This window comes from Equus quagga, chromosome 5 (genome assembly GCF_021613505.1).
Source record: "Equus quagga isolate Etosha38 chromosome 5, UCLA_HA_Equagga_1.0, whole genome shotgun sequence".
Lineage (NCBI taxonomy): Eukaryota > Metazoa > Chordata > Mammalia > Perissodactyla > Equidae > Equus > Equus quagga.
The window spans coordinates 64,477,430-64,492,942 of record NC_060271.1 but is presented as its reverse complement, the minus strand read 5'-3'; the positions used below and the strand labels follow the sequence as shown (position 1 = coordinate 64,492,942).

The 15,513-nt window shown below is 44.9% G+C and overlaps 1 protein-coding gene across 1 annotated transcript in view; it reads right to left on the bottom strand.

The window, feature by feature from the left end:
* The window catches only part of PSD4 (pleckstrin and Sec7 domain containing 4), a 35,064-nt gene extending 28,452 nt beyond the window's left edge, over window positions 1-6,612 (bottom strand). The window contains exon 1 of the mRNA XM_046661750.1: window positions 6,344-6,612. The gene's annotated coding sequence lies outside the window, so the exon portion shown is untranslated. The remainder of the gene's footprint in view (window positions 1-6,343) is intronic.
* Window positions 6,613-15,513: the final 8,901 nt, after the last annotated feature.

Here is a 15,513-nt window from a genome sequence, read left to right as displayed (position 1 = left end):
CCTCTCTGATGTAGGTTTGGGGACCCACTTGGAACTCCAGACTTGTAAGAAGACTATTTAAGGGTGAAGACATTTGAGGTTCAACAGATGCCAAGAGAAGTCTTCTCAGAGCTTCTCTTATCTGACTAAAGCAGCAACTTCTGGGAAATAAGGCTGCCATAAATTCCTTCTTAGGGCAGACTTACTCCCAGAAGGGAGAACTCAATAAAATCTACCCCAAATCCTTTCTCGAGGAAAAATTTATGGCCCTGAGGGAGACTGGAAGACCATGCAAACCAGTAAAGACACACATTATCACAAATGTCCTCATCTCTCATTTGTTATCCTAAAAACCCATTTGTCTTTCCTAAAGAAACCTATTCGTTTTTCCCATAGAAGGCTTTTTCTCTCCCTTCTCTTTCTTCTACTAAGTTAGGTATACAAACCTTTAACTTTAACCATTTAACAAGCCAGCTACTCTTTGATTGGCTCCTGTGTGCATGCCAATAAACCTTCTTCTATTGTTAATCTGTCTTTTGTCAGTTTAATTCGCAGGTCCCAGTCCCTAAACCTAAGAGGGTAGAGGAAGAGTTTTTTCCCTCTCCTACACAGCAAAGATTACCTCCTCTGTGAATCCACAAATCTAAAGCTGTGTTTGCCTAAGCAGGTATGTGGTACACATAATGAACATTTTTAATAGTTAAGCATTTATTTGAATATGCAGTACAAAATATAACTGATGCAGCAAACCACTGATTTCATAGATGTTATTGCTCAGGATCACACTAAATAATGCCTAACTTTATGTCATTTTTTCCAAATTATGTGTATTCAAGGAAAAATATTAAATAAAATAGCATAGGTGGAAAACTCTTATGTCAAAAATCATGACAAGATATGTAAATGAGTAGACACTTTGCACAGCTGAATCTGAACTCTCAAGCATTTACTCCTTTGGAGCAAGAACTGGGAGTCTTCCTTATAAGGCTAATTAGCTTCCATCGGCCATCAACTGCTGAACAGGAATTCAGGCTTACAGTTAGCAGGAGAGCAAGGCTCTGGGGTTACACGAAACAGAGAACAGGTATGCTCCCACGAGATGAAGGAGGAAGGCAAAGCTCAGAGCAGGGGGAGGATTCCGCTGGGGGTGCCCATGCTTAACCCCATCCATAGCCACAAAGCCCTGGCTTCCTAGTGCCCCTCCATGCCAGCAGAGCCAATCCACGCTCTATCACAGTCACCCCAGGAACAGAGGGAGCGGCCAGGCTTGGTAGCTCGTGGCAGGAACAGCACTGGGGAAGAGGGCCTGCCCACCTGTGCTTCCTGAGGCCACTTCCCTCCAGGCGGCCTCGGCACTCCTATGCATGGTCACAGGCAGCACTGAGAGACACCAGCAAGGCAGGCAGCCCTCCTCCTGTGTCCCTGTTTGTAACGGCCCCCACTCCCCTGCCCAGGTCCCCTTCCTGGAGGATGCTTTCTGAGGTTGTCTTGCCAGGAAACGGTAGAGTTCGAAAGTGCAGTGTGTCTCCCCAGCTGGCTGGGCCTGTCCATCCACTTCTCCCTGCATACCTGCCCCGGGCTCTGCCCACAGCCTCTCCTGCCCTTCACTGTCTCCCAGGGCGACCTCACCTCCTCACTGAAGAGTCCCAAACCCTCTCCAGCCCCGAGTCCTAACTGCCGATGGAATCCTCCAGCCCTCTGTGAGGACTTCAGATTTGGTAACGTGCCCTTGTGCCCGTGAGCATGCCTCCCCGTCCCTGCGCCCCAGGCCTGCCCCTCCTGGGTCCCGTCTATGTCATCACTTCAGCCTGGTTGCCCAAGTTAGCAGCCTTGACACGAGCCTTGACCCCTCACGCCTCAGCTGCCCATCCTGCTGGTTCTCCCTCCCAGGGAGGCCCCACTGCACCACCCTCACACAGAGCCCGCTCTTCTCTTGTCTGGAGAACTGCAGGGACCTCCTGCCTCTCGGGTTCACATCTACAGTCCACCCTAATGCTCCTCCTGCCCATGGAAGTCTTTTCTGACTGGCCCCCACCCCACTGCCTCTCCCGTCTAGCCTTTAGGGAAAGCCCTACTGACATCTGAGACCCCCAGGCTCTCCAGGGACCACACACCGCATCCCAAGCTACGGCCCCAGCAGCCTGTAGGGCTTCCTGAATGTTCCTGCTACTCTAGCACGTTGGCGTGTTCTCTTGCTGCGCTCTTGGTCAGCTCTGTTCCCTCCCTCCCCCATTCTCCTTTCCATCTATCGAACAATCTTTCTAGCCCAATCCATAAGAATCAACTGTTAGGATATTCCAACCATGGAATGCAGTGCAGCAACCAGAAGCAACAAACCAAGTGTTCACGCAGCAGAGACATCTTTATAAAATCAGCTCGGTTTTAAAAAGTAAGAGGATCGTGATTTGTGGCACAGCACAATTTATGTAAGTTTAAAACACATGCATGTATAAATCAACATCATATATTCCTCTAACATACGTCCAGCTCCCAGGATAAACATACAAATATATCAGAGCGGCTGCTGCTCCCAGGCGCGGGGGAAGGTGGTGAGGGGCCGTCAGTGAGGCTAGAGATGAGCGATGAAGAGGAAACAATAAGACCCCTTATAAGTCAATAACCAAAAGAGAAAAAGACCAAAATCCAATTTAAACCATAGGCCAAGGACATGAATAGTCCACAGAAAGACAAATAGCTTAAAACATATATGAGGCTCACAACGCCACTCACTATAAAGAAATACCCATTAAAGCTACAACACTATGCCATTTTTTATCTGTCAAATGGGCAAGAAATAAAAGTTGGAAACACAGAGTTGGCGGCACCAAGGGGGAACAAGCGGTCTCAGAAGTGATAAGCCACACAGGGCCTTCAAAAAGCAGGCGGGCAGCATCCGTCAAGCTCTGAAATACACGTAACTTTCAAACCAATAATTCTATGTTTACGAATCTCTCCTGCTGAACCGCCCCAGGAGGGAGCGAATATGTAGACACAGCCATGCTTAATGCATTCTTGTCTGCCACAGCAAACAAACTTTAAAAATGGGGAAAACAACCTAGAAGCCCATGCAGGACTGCTAGATAAACATGGTACGTCCATTCAATGGGATGGTACACATTTACTGAAAAATGGTGAAGGACATCTCTATGTCCTGAATCAGAACAATAAATATATGAAGTAAAAAAAAAAAAGAAAATAAGGTATAGGGACCAGCCCTGTGGCCAAGTGGTTAAAGTTACACGTGCTCCACTTCGGCAGCCCAGGTTTGCAGGTTCAGATCCTGGGTGTGGACCCGCACTGCTCACCAGCCATGCTGTGGCGGCGACCCACAAACAAAGTAGAGGAAGACTGGCACAGATGTTAGCTCAGGGCTAATCTTCCTCAAAAACAAAAAAAAGAGGAATATTGGCAATGGATGTTAGCTCAGGGTAAGTCTTCCTCAGCAAAAAAAAAAAAAAAAAAAAATAGAGACCTGAGAATTATTACCATTTGTGTAAAAAAAATAGAAAAGAGAAGGTACACATTCATATATGTTTGTTTACAAACAGAATATACCTCTCTGGAAGTATTCTCAAGAAACTGCCTCTGAAGAAGAGAACTGGGGATCAGAGGACAGGAGAGGGAGGGAGATATATTCTCTCTGACCACCCCCACCCCCACTCTCAGGACAATGGAGCCCTTCTCCCTGCTGACCAACGTCCCTTCATGCAAATCGTCTCTCCCCTTTCCTCCCCTCTCTCCCTCCCCCTTTTCCTCTCTGAGCACTTGTCTCTAAACGGCACCACTTGGTTGTAAATCCTGACTTCACTTCCCAGCTACGTAAAAGCAGGGAACCTTCTTACTCTCTCTGGGCCTCAGTTTTCTCATCTGTGAATGGGATAGCACACACTCACAGACGTGCTGTGAGGATTACTGATGTTTGCACATAACGTGCTCAGAGGAGAGCCTGGCATACAATACACGTCAATTATTATATACTCTCCTGTTTTTCTTTTAAGCCTACTAGTGAGATCACCTAATTAGTTTAAGAATGAAAGATTATTGGAATTTTTCCAGAAGGCATTTCAAATGTCAGCCTTTCTCCCCATCTCCAGTTTCCCGAGTTTTTACTGATTTGAAAAGCTTGGGGTCTGCCTCCCACTTTAGCTCTCTTGTATGGCACCACGATGTTCTGACGGATGCTGGGGTGAGTAAGAATAGCCATGATACTTCCCCCGCCAAGAGAGGCGCTCTGCATCTCTGGTGATCACCTGTCCCCCTCCATGGTGGAGACCACCAGGCCTGACCAGGAGTTTGCTTGGGAGCATGTAAATCTCCCTGCCACGGCAGCTGGGGGCATCACCTACTTTCCTTTCTCTGGTCATCAGGCTGAGTCCTGCCCCTGCCTGTTCCCCCAGCAGGTTGAGCATGTGCCTCCTTCATGCCTGGGGCCCTTTGCACTTGCTGTTCCCTCTGTCTGGAATGTTCCACCCCTACATCGTCACATGACTGTGTCTTATCTAGGCTCGGCCTGTCCTGACCACTCTACTGAACACAGCAGGTCCCATCACCTGCTAACCCCTGGCTTGGCTTGTCGTCATAGCATTCACCCATCATGAGTTAAAAGTGCTGTTACTGTTGTTTATTGTCCATTTCTTCCCACCAGAAAATAAGCGCTGTGAGGGGAAGGACTGTCTTGTTTACTGATGTATCCATGACACCTGGAATACTACCTACAATTTATGGGCCCTCAACAAGTATTTGTTGAATGAATAAACAAATGAACAAGTGACCCAACACAGCACGTTTTCTGGGGAAGCTTAAATCTCTGACTTAGATTTAAGCTTCCCAACAAGAAATATACTCTCAAGATTCCACAGAGGCGCTACCCACCCCATGTCCACTGCTCACTGATCCCCTGTAGGCAGCTCATGAGTCCCTGCTTGTAGTAACAGAGGACATCCTATCCCGTGCCCCCAGAGTTTTAGGGCTGGAAAATGGTACCATTCCCCCCCCCCCCCCCCATTTAGAAAGATGCTTGCTACCTTTTCTAGCTCAAGGCCAATTTCTCTTATTTATTTCACGGTCATGCCCATCATCACCCTGTTCTGTTTTCTTTTTTTTTTAACAGCACTTATCACTCTCCGACATACTGTAATCCATCTGCTTACTTGCTTATTCTCTCTCTCCTACAACTCAGATGTAAGCGAGAGCAGTTGAAGTCTCAGTGCCCACATGCCTGATTAGCAGCTAGCACTAGATAAATATTTGTTGAATGAATGAATGACTTTTCTTCATACTCCCCACAGAGAGGAAATATCACATCTGGAAGAAAAGAATCACTCAGTACCATCCGCTGTCTAAACTTGACCTGGGTGTGTTTCTCATGTAGAGGGGCTCATCGACATCCAATTAGTTGCTAATTACATTCAATCATCTCTGAGTCCGGGAAGGGCTAATGGAACCTAGGGGCTAACGGAACCTAATGAGGTTCAACGGCAGGTGGAGCCCCCAGGTGCCCAGGCCTTCACTTTGATACTGGCCTTCTGACCTCGACATGCAGGCCGTGGACACAGGGGTCGGGATGAGTGCCTGACCAGAGCAGCAAAATCCAACTCGCAGCCTAGAAAAAGCCAACGAAGAACTCACATTCCCAGTCCGTCGTCCTTCTGAAAGAACAGGCTAGACTCAATCCTAGGGCCAGAAAGGAATCCTAGAGGGGATGTGAGTTTGTCAGCTGAGCAGACACTGTTTACCTTCCCAGGAATCTCGGATGCTTTCTGGCCAGACACACCCAGAAAGGCCAAGCAGGGAGAGGGGCCGGCATCCAAGGGGGTGGGGAAGAGCTGGGTTCTCCTCCATCCCATCCTGCAGCCAGCCTGCCAGGCCGGCCAGCTCCCATCAAGCAGGAACCTGCAGGGAGGAGGGCCCAGCCTGGCCATGGGCGTCAGGAGCCACTGAGGCACAGGGCAATGGGAGATAAGGAGTGAAGCCCTCTGTGTCGCCCAGTTCCAACACTGGATGGCTTTAAGCGCTGTCCCTGCTTTCCAGTGGGGCTTGGAGCCCAGATCCACCCGGCCTGGCTGGAGGAGCCTGTGGAGCCAGCTCACCCCAGGCCGGGCTGACTCTCCCAGTGGGGCACAGCCGAGCGTCCCCTTGCTGTCCCAGTTCCCGCCGCCCGATAAGACTGGATTCCCAGGGACTCCACTCGCTCTCCACCCTCCTGCAGCCTCTTCCCGGCTCACGCCCCCTTGCCCTCAGCGTCCAGGCCCCACAGCCCCCGCGAGCATGCCACCGGCTCAGCGCGCCCTATGCACAGCACGCAGTCCCCGTCGAGGGCGGCGGCGGGGGCGCCCCCAGCCCGGCCCCTCCCACGTGCCCTTACCCATTTCCCGCCGGGCTCCTGCTGCGGCCTCCCGCCGGCCCGGGCGCCCCATGGCGCGGTGCCCAGGCGCGGGCCGGGCCGGCGAGGGCTGCGGGGCGGCGGCTGCGCGGGGGCCGGCCCGTCCAGCGCGGGCGCTCGCAGGAGGGACTGGGTTTCCGGGAGGGAGGGCGGCGGGCGGCGGCCGCGGGCCCGGCGGCGCGGGGCGGGGCGGGGCGGGCTGGGGGCGAAGCCGTCCGACTGGTCTGACCGCGCGGCGGGGGCTGGGCCGCCGGTAGGGCGGGCGCCTCCTGCACACCCGCGCCGCCGCCGCCCTGCCCTCTCGCCGCCGAGCCGCCGGCCCTCCAGACCCCGCTGGTTTATTTCCCCAGCGCAGAAACCGGAAACTGAGGCTAGACCCAGCTATGTGCACATTTTGAGAAGGGTCATAATTTGGAGTTCCTACAAACCCATTATTTGCTATTTATCTCATGAGCACAAGAAAAAGATTGCATTATTTGAGTTCAGAATTTCCGCTGTCTGCGTGTCGACTTACGGTGAACTTTCGACAGCTGGTTTGGGAATTGGCGGCATGGTGGCAAATAGTTGTGTTTTGAAATTTGAACATAGTTTAGCTGACACATCCCAGACATAGCTTGGCAATGGCAAAAAACTCTTATTTTTCAATATCCCACTTGATGGAACTCTCTGGTTTCTATTTCTGTAACTATGTAAGGCACCATATGTGAAAAATGTGAATTAAGTGATGCCAAATTTCTAAAATATCCAGTAAGAGTTCAGCTTCCTTAGAGATTGACAACCTGGAGAATTCCATCTCTTTATCTGATGCTGCCTAAAATGGAGCTGACCAGGCCCTCTACAAACAAGAGCTACAGCTAATATTTCTTGTTAACTATGTGCCAGGCACTAAGCTCTCTATCAATCTTAACACGTTTAATCCTCACAAAAAACCTGTGAGGTAGGAAGCTTTCCATATAATGAGGAAACTGAGGCACAGAGAGGTTAAGTAACCTGACCAAGGCTACACAGTCAGTCAGGACCCAGAAGCCGTGCTTTACATGACCATACAACACTTCTGCTTTGTCTTCTTTAGATGGGGCCCTAATGCTAGGTGAGCAACCCTGTAACTTATTAATGGCACTGACTAGGCACTATGGTATAGAAGCTTGAACTAAATACTCCAAAAGTTTGCAGCCTAGCAGGGGAGCTAAGTGGTTTTTTGTGATGTAAACTGGTGCTGGGCCCGGTAGGCGGGGGTAGGAGGGGTGCTGCCTGAGGGAAAGACTCTGGGGAAGGAGGGAGCCACAAAGAGGAGAGGCCCAACATCTGCATACAAACTCCCCCCAAATCCTTGGCCGACTCTTGAATGAACACGCATGGGGCAAGGATCCAACTAACCCAAAGGAAAACAACCGCTGAACAGAGATTCGAGCAGCTCATTGCCTGCTGCTGGGGATTTGGAGTTCCAATCCTGCCATCTTGGGGGGCTTGGTGAACACTTTGGACTCTCCATTGAAACCCAGAATGGCCACACTTAAGGGGTAAAGCGTATATCCCAGGATAAATGATTCCCCCTAGGATTAGGGACAAAACCAAAAGAAATCCATCCAAAGTCTAAAACCAAACCTCCGAAAAAGCAAGGTGAACGCCTAGTCATTTAACATCCTTCTAGAACAAAATTTGACACTCTTCAGAGGCAAATAAGAGAATCCAGAGTGTCTACACTGTATCATTCACAATGTCCGCTGAACAACAAACAAATGTTTAGACATTCAAAGAAACAAAAAATGTGCCATAGTCAAGAGGGAAAACAACCGGTCAATTAAAATAGACCCACTAAAAGGAAAAAACTTTCAAATTAAAGCAAAATTGTTTTCCTCTACACTCTAGAGTCTTCTGACACTAAATGTATAGGTTTTCTCCTGCTATTAAGCAATTCTCCAACTCTCCAGACACCAACTGAGTGTCCTACAATGGAATTATGATACCACCCAGAGTTAGCACAGACCCCACAAGGTAAGGGCTCAGTCCCACAAGACTGCCCCACACTTCAGATGCCAACCTGTACTTCTGACCTACTGCCTATAAATCGAGGGCTCCGGGGACCCCTTCCTCAGGTGTGATAATTTGCTAGAACAGCTCACAGAACTCAGGAATGTGCTTTACTTACTATTACTAGTTTATTAGAAAGGTTATAACTCAGGAACAACCAAGTGAAAGAGATGCATAAGGCAAGGATAGAGAAGGGGTGTGGAGTTTCCATAACGTCTCCGGGCACACAACCCTCCTGGTACGTGGATGCCTTCACAAACCAGAAGCTCACCAAACCCTGTTGTTTAGGGTTTTTATGGAGGTTCCATTATGTAGGCATGATTGATTAAATCATTGGCCATTGGTGATTGAACTCAGTCTCCAGGCCCTCCCCCCTCCCCAGAGAGGGACTGAAAGTTCCAACTGTGTCACATGATTGGTTCCCCTGGCAACCAGCACCCATCTCTAGGAGCTTTCCAAAAGGCCCCCTTTACGTAAACTCAAATGTTGTTGAAATGGGCTGGTTATGAATAACAAAAGACGTTCCTTTCACCTTTAAGGCTACAGAGCTATTTCAGGAACTAGAGACCAAAAAAACAAATATTATAGCAAAAGATGCTCCTATGACCGCTATCATTCAGGAAATTACAAGGATTTTTTAGGAGCTGTGTCAGGAACCGGGTGCAAAGACCAAATATATACTTCTTATATCACAATATCACACCTATGGACAAATAAGATGATGGAATCAGAGGATAAGGAATTAAAAATGAAAACTATGATAAAGATGCTAAAGAACCTACAGCAAAATATGGGTATGGGGGAAGAAATAGGAAATTTCAGCAGAAATATGATCACCATTATTTTTAAAATAAACACCCAAATGAAGTATAAATAAATCTGCTCCAGGGAGGGGAGCATCTCTCTCTTTATTACCTAGAATGAAGAGACACCTCAGTCTTTCCCTGCCAGAGGAGAAATGGACGAGGTTGTCAGCTTCCCTTATGTAAGATCAGGGCCTCCCAATACTGGGGTTCCTCTGCTATAAGGTGGCCCACTGTCTGTGCAGGCAGCATCCGTCCCTCATCATGTCACCCTGTGGGAATTGGTGTAGAGGAAGCTATGCAACAATGTTACTCTGCTATTGCTGTGAGTCATGGACTATTTCTTATATTCTGCCAGTACCTATGAAAACCGTGACAGGCTAACTCACTGGCGTGCAAGCAGAGTAAAATCAAATCTCAGATCCCTTCACAGTTCCTGACTTAACAAAGATAAAGAAAAAAAGCTTATAAGGAACCAGGGGAAAAATACACATTGCATACAGGGATCTAATGATAGGAATGATGGCTAACTTCTCATCAGAAACATGGTAGGCCAGAACACAATGGAACATCAATTTAAAGTGCTAAAGACAAAAGAGCTATCAACCTACGGTTCTGTATCCTGTTAAAAACGTATTTTAACTAGAAAGCCAAATAAAGATGTTTTCAAGTAAACAAAATCTGAGACTTTTTGCTGCCAACAGACACAGACTACAAGAAAAGTGAAGAAATTCTTCAGGATGAAGGAAATGTTACAAGATAAAAACTAGAGGGCCCTGAGGCCTAATGGTTAAGTTTGGTGTGCTCCACTTCAGCAGCCCAGGTTCAGTTCCTAGGCGCGGACCTACACACTTGTCAGCAGCCGTGCTGTGGCAGTGACCCACATACAAAATAGAGGAAGATTGGCACAGATATTAGCTCACGGGCAAAAAGGAAAAAGAGGAAGATAGGCAACAGATGTTAGCTCAGGGCAAATCTTTCTCAGCAGAAAAAAAAAAAGATGAAAATTAGAATCTACAGAAAGAAACAAAGAGAACTGGAAATGATAAATATATGGGTAAATATAAAAAGATTATTTTCTTTCTTGTATTACAGTCATGCCCCACTTAATGAGGGGGCTATGTTCTGAGAAATGTGTTGTTAGGTGATTTCGATGCTGTGAGAAAATCATAGAGTGCACTTGCACAAACCTATATGGTCTAGCCTACTACACACCTGGGTGATATGGTACTAATTTGTGGGACCACTGTCTTATATGCGGTCCATCATTGATTGACAAGATGTTATGCAGCACATGACTGTAAATGATTTAGAAGTCAACTGACAATTTAAATAAAAAACAATAATGTATCAGGGGACTTATAACACATGTAGAAGTGAGGTATGTGACAAGAAAAGCACAAAGCACAGGAGAGAAATGTTGTGAGGTTCTTCTATGTGAAGATTTATAATATTAACTCAGAGTGATAGCCAGTATGGGATATAATAATAATTACTAGAAAAAAAAGAAGCCAGGAAAGTAAGAAAAAAACGAAAAACAGAGGGGACACATATAAAACAAATAGCAAGATTGAAAAATTATCAATAATTACATTAAACACTCTGACTAAAAGGCACAGCTTGTCAAAATGGCTAAGAAATGAAGACCCAACTACACATTTAGAAGAAACACACTTTAAATATAAAAACACAGAGGGGTTGAAAGTAAAAGGGTGGAAAAAATATCCTATGTAAACACCAAACCTGAGAACACTTGGTGTGGCTATATTAATTTTGGACAAAGTAGACTTCAATACAAGGAGTATTCCTGAAATAAAAAGTGCCATTTTATAACGATAAAAGGATCAACTCATCAAGAAGACAATCCTAAACTTTTATGAATCTAACAACAGAACTTCCAGAAACATCAAGCAAAAATTGACAGAACCAATGTGAGAAGTATAAAATCCACAATCATAGTTGAAAGTTTTAACACTCCTCTCTCAGTAATTAATAAAAATACATACAAAATCAATACATACATACATACAAAATCAATACATACATATGTACAAAATCAATACGTACATACATACAAAATCAGTAAGGGTATAGAAGACTTAAACATTATCATTCATCATTTTTTTTCCTTTGAGGAAGATTAGCCCTGAGCTAACATCCGTGGCCAATCCTCCTATTTTTGCTGAGGAAGATTGGCCCTGAGTTAACATCCATGGCCAATCCTCCTTTTTTTGCTGAGGAAGATTGGCCCTGAGTTAACATCTGTGCCCATCTTCCTCTATTTTTTATATGTGGGACGCCTGCCACAGCATGGCTTGATAAACGGTGTTTAGTCTATGCCCAGGATCCAAACCGGTGAACCCCGGGTCGCCGAAGTGGAATGTGCCAATTTAACTGTTAGGCCACCTGGCCAGCCCCCAATCACTTGTCTTTACCAAACTGACATTATAGAATATTGTACCACCAACAGTGGAATACATGTCCTTTCAAGGGCACATGGAACATAACCAAGACTGACTATATAGACTGACTATAAAACAATCTCTAGATTTCAATGGGTTGAAATCATATAGATCATATCTTCTCAATCACAATGGAATTAAATTAGGAATCAACAACAGTATCTTATCTAGAAGATGCCCAAATATTTGGAAATGAACCAATATACTTCTAAATAACCCACGGGTCAAAGAAGAAATCAGAAGGAAAATTAGGAAATGCTTCAAACTGAAATGGCATAAAGATAGATTAAGTAGATCAAAGTAACAAAATTCAAGTGTCCAAATATAGATCCACACATTCATGGTCAATTGGCATCTATTTGACAAAGGTATCAAAGTAATTCAACGGAGAAAGGAAAGTCTTTCTACAAATGGTTCTGGAACACGTAGAAATCTGCATGGTAAAAAATGACATATTTCTCTATAAAGAAATCTTTCAACTGAGTGACAAAGAGACAAGTAAAAAAAGGGCAAAGAATCTGAATAGACATTACTCCAAATAAGATACACAAATGACCAATAAGCATATGAAAAGCTGCTCAACATCATTAGCTATCAGAGAAATGCAAATCAAAACCACAATAAGATACTACTTCACACCCATGCGGCTGGCTGTAATAAAAAAAATAATAGCGAGGATGGTGTGGGTATAGAGAAATTGGAATCCTCATGCACTGTGGGTGGGATTGTAAAATGATCTAGCAGCTTTGGAAAACAGTTTGGCAGCTCCTCAAAGGTTAAACCCAGAAGTACCACAAGACCTAGCAATGACACTTTTGGGGTATATACCAAGAGAAATGACAATACATGTCCACATGAAAATTTGTACATGAATGTTCATAGGAGCCTTTTTCACGATAGCCCAAAGTGGAAACAACCCAGATGTCCGTTAACTGATGAATGAATAAATAAAAGGTAGTATATCCAAACAATGGAATATTATTCATATCATACTGATATATGATACTATGATATGGATTAACTTTGAAAACATGCTAAGTGAAAGAACTCAGTGACAAAAGACCTCATAGTGCGTGACTCCATTTAAATAAAATGTCTGGAATAGGCAAATCTATAGAGACGGAAAGTAAATTACAGGTTGCCTAGGACTGGAGGAAAGGAGTAATGGGGAGTGACTGCTAAAAGATATAGGCTTTCTTTTTGGGGTGATGAAATTGATTGTAGTGATGGTTGCATGACTCTACGAACATACTTGTATTAGTCAAGGTTCTCCAGAGAAATAGAACCAAGAAGGTATATACAGATAGACATGGGGAGATTTTTTTTTATAGGAATTGGCTCATGATCTGCCATCTGGTCCTTCAAGAAAGTCAGTAGCGTAAGTTCCAAAGGCCTGAGAACCAGCAGAGCCGATGTCCATGGGCAGGCAAAGATGGCTGTCCCAGGTCAAGCAGAGAGAGCAAATTAGCCCTTCCTCAGCCTTTTCGTTCTATTCAGGCCCTCAGTGGATTGGATCACGTCCACGGGCGTTGGCGAGGACCATCTTCTTCACTTAGTCTACTGATTCAAGTGCTCATCTCTTCCAGAGAAGCCTTCATAGACACGCCCCAAAATAATGTTTTCCCAGCAATCTTAGCCCAGTCAAGTTGACACATAAAATTAATCATCATAATACTAAAAATCACTGGATTGTGCACTTTAAATGGGTGAATTGTATGGCATGTGAAATCTCAATAAAGCTGTTACCAAAGAAAAAAAAAGACCTTTGTACCTTACCTCACATCACACGTAAAGATTAACTCAAAATGGATCATGGACCTAAATATAAAAACTAAAACTATAAAATATCTGGAAGAAAACAAGAGGAAGTCTTTGTAACTTTGTAACTTTGAGAGACGCAAAGGTTTCTTACAGCTTGATAAAAAGAATGGATAAATCGAATTTTGTTAAAAAGTTTTAAAATTCTGTTCATCAAAATACCCAGTTAGGAAAACAAATAGACAATCCCCAGATTGGAAGAAAATATTCGCAAGACGTATGTCTGACAAAAGAATCATATCCAGGTTATATTCAACTGTTACAAATCAATAATAAAAAGACAAACCACTCAACTAAATTAATGGCCAAAAGACTTTACAATAAAAGGTCAACAAATGGCCAATAAGCACATAAAAAGATGCTCAAATCATTAGCGCAAAATAAAACTACAAGATACCACATCACCCCCACAAGAATGGCTAAAATTTAAACACTGATAATACCAAACATTGGCAAAGAAATGGAGCAACTGTTGTCCCCCAACTTTGCTGATGTAAAATGCTGCGCTTTGGAAAGCAATTTGACAGTTTCTTGTAAAATTACGCGTGCACCCACCATTTAACCCAGACATGCCTCTCCTGACTATTTACCCAAGAGAACTGAAAATGAAAGTCCACGAGAAAACTTGTACACAAAAATTTTACAGTGCTTTATTTATCATATACAAAAACTGGAAATAACTCCAAAAGTCCATGGATAAACAGTTGTGATTTATTCATGAATTGGAACACTACTCAGCAACAGAAAGAAACAACCTACTAATTTCTCACAACAACGTGGATGAATCTCAAAAACATTATATTGAAAGAAAGACGCTAAATAAAAGAGAGTATGTCCTGTATGATCCCATGTATAGGAAGTTGTAAGGAGGGCACAACTAATTTATGGGGATAGAAATCAGAACAGTGTTACCTGTTGGGTCGGGGGAAATGATTAGAAAGAGACATACAAGAATTTCCAGGAGTTATGGAAACGTCCTGCACTCACGGACTGAACATTTAAAAGTTGTGCATGATATCATTTGTAAATTATACCTCAATAAAAGGTGCTAATCAAATTCTTTTACCTTGTAGCTTAAAATCCTTTAATGGTTCTTGATTGCTCAGAACCTAAACTCCCTCCCATACCTTACAAGGCCATGACTGGTCTGCCCTCTCTATATGGACGTGATCTAGATAACCAAACCAATTTATATTAAGAGAAAGAAAAAAAGTGTCACCTGATTTTAATGCTACAGGTTTCATCTGAAACCATCTAGGGGGAAGGTTATAATTTACAATTATAATAAATATAATTTTATTCTACGGCTCCTGCGTTAACTGGGGAAAGGGGGTTGAGGAGCGTGGTGGGGATGGTGACAGGAAGTAAAGCAGTTCCACAGACCTGTGTTGCGAGGCTCCTAGGGAAAATTCCTTCTTCCAGAGACGGCACGGAGGAGGAGAAACACCCAGCTCCGAGGCAGAGGGAAGTCAGAGCTCCGACTAACCCTTGGTCCCAACCTCATTCAAACTTGGTGTGGATGGTTGAACGGCAAACTGCCATTTCAGAGCAGCAAGCAATTTTGTCACAAGAAAGATGAGCACTTGGAAAGGCCTTCGGGGCAGGAGATCCTTTTTTCTGGGCAAAGAATGGGGACCTTTGATGATGCATTTGCAAAGCAAAACCTCCCTCCAAAAAGGAGGGGGCCGGCCCAGTGGCGCAGCGGTTAAGTGGGCACATTCCGCTTGGGTGACCCGGGGTTTGCCGGTTCGGATCCCGGGTGCTGTGCCATGTTGTGGTAGGCGTCCCACACAGAAAGTAAAGGAAGATGGGCACGGATGTGAGCTCAGGGCCAGTCTTCCTCAGAAAAAAGAGGAGGATTGGCAGCAGTTAGCTCAGGTCTAATCTTCCTCAAAAAAAAAAAAAAATTAAAAAAAACAAAAACAAAAAGGAGGTGCTAGGGAGTTGTCCTGTGGACCATGTGAAGAGAGACAAGGAGCTGCATCTCTGAACACAACTTCCTTATGTTTCTTTTCTAAATCAGGATTGGACTTAGCTG